Here is a 2,216-nt window from a genome sequence, read left to right as displayed (position 1 = left end):
TACTGTCAGTCAGATACAGTCAGATACTGTCAGTCATACAGTCAGTCAGATACAGTCAGTCAGATACAGTCAGATACTGTCAGTCATACAATCAGTCAGATACAGTCAGTCAGATACAGTCAGTCAGATACTGTCGGTCAGATACAGTCAGATACTGTCAGTCATACAATCAGTCAGATACAGTTATACATTCAGATATTGTCAGTCAGATATAGTCAGTCATACAGTCAGTCAGATGCAGTCAGTCAGATACAGTCAGTAATACATTCAGATAGTCATACAATCAGATACTGTCAGTCATACAGTCAGTCAGATACTGTCAGTCATACAGTCAGTCAGATACAGTCAGTCAGTCAGATACAGTTAGTCAGATACGGTCAGTCAGATACTGTCAGTCAGATACTGTCAGTAATATAATCAGATACAGTCAGATACTGTCAGTCAGATAGTCATACAGTCAGTCATACAATCAGATACAGTCATACAGTCAGATACAGTCAGTCAGATACAGTCAGTCATACAGTTAATTTACGGTCAGTCAGATACAGTCAGTCAGATACAGTCAGTCAGTACAGACGTCTTCAGATGAACTTGTAGTTTACATGTTTTCTTCGGACAGCTGCAGGTGAGAATGTGTGGAGATATGAGGTTTCCTCCTCATCTACAGGTTCCCACAGAGTGTGACGCAGGTGAACTTCCTGTTGTGTTTACTGAACATGTCAGAATAAAAGCAGAGTGATGACAGTAAACACACAGCAGACACCACAAACAGAAATCAGCCTGTTGCTGCACAAACAGCAGATTAACAACACACACACACGTTTGATAATTGCATGTAAACACACCAACACACACACATTCAGTTATGTGCTGTGGGTATGTAGATAATTGTTGTTGTGGTAGGAGGTTAATCAATCTCACACACACACACACACACACACACACACACAGAGCTGTGATATATAAGTAGCTTCAGACTGAGTTTCTGTTTCTGCTGGACGACATCTCTACACACTGAGGAGGTATGAACACACACACACACACACTCAGAGGTCGAGGTCGGAGCTCTGGTTGGGAGCATTTCAAGATCTTTGTCACTGTGATTGATCGGTTGATCTGATTGGCCTACTGCATGGTGGTGCAGTGGTTAGCGCTGTCGCCTCACAGCAAGACGGTTCCGGGTTCGAGTCCCGGCTCGGCCGTGGGATCTTACTGTGTGGAGTCTCCCCGTGCCAGTGTGGGTTCTCTCCGGGTTTATCCGGCTTCCTCCCACAGTCCAAAGACATGCAAATGGGGACTAGGCTAATTGGATACTCTACATTGACCATAGGTGTGGCTGTGAGTGTGAATGGTTGTCTGTCTCTATGTGTTTGCCCTGCGACCTGGCGACCTGTCCAGGGTGTACCCCGCCTCTCGCCCGAAAAGATGCTGGGATAGGCTCCACCCCCCCGCGACCCTACTAGAGGATAAGCGGAATTAAATGAACTTCATTAATAACGTCCTGTCAATCAGCTGATAACAACACAGTGACCATCAGCCAATCAGAGAGGAGGATACTGGATGAAGTCTTTGTTCATGTTCAGTCCGTTCTACAGATTTAATTTGAAACCAGATGTTTCACTGTGTCTGTTGTATCACATCTGTTAACATGCTGATGCGTACACCATTTCCCGCTCATAGACTGGTCTTCATAAACACAGAGTGACTTCACTCGTTCCTGTGATCATGTGATCACACGGTTTCTAAAGCTACAGTGAAAATGGAATATAAGAAGAGACATGTAATTGAACAGGAAATAAAACAGAGTTTCATCATCATCATCAGCATCATTATATTTCTATTTCCATTGAGAGAAAAAATAGTGTTGGGGTTTAATCTTATTATTTATAGTGACTCATTAAACTGGTTCCATGTGAACACTGACCGACCTCAGAGTGATGGACCACAGTGATGATGGTGTTTTTACCTCAGTGTGTTTCTTCTGGTCTTTATCCAAACCGACTGATGGGAGTGGAAACGAGGCTCGTTCATGACAATGCGATTTATAAAGAGGAACCATGTGAACGTACGGCTTTATAATATATATAATATTTATAATAATTTATACAATATATGTGATATATATGATATATATCATCATGTATCAGATATATATGATATATATCATCATGTATCATATATATATATATATATATATACATACATATATATAATAT

The sequence above is a fragment of the Seriola lalandi genome, unplaced genomic scaffold (assembly GCF_002814215.2).
Source record: "Seriola lalandi dorsalis isolate HSWRI2012SDOR001 ecotype SW California unplaced genomic scaffold, Sedor1 jcf7180002054475, whole genome shotgun sequence".
NCBI lineage: Eukaryota > Metazoa > Chordata > Actinopteri > Carangiformes > Carangidae > Seriola > Seriola lalandi.
The sequence above is the reverse complement of the archived record's forward strand: the minus strand, read 5'-3'. Positions refer to the sequence as shown.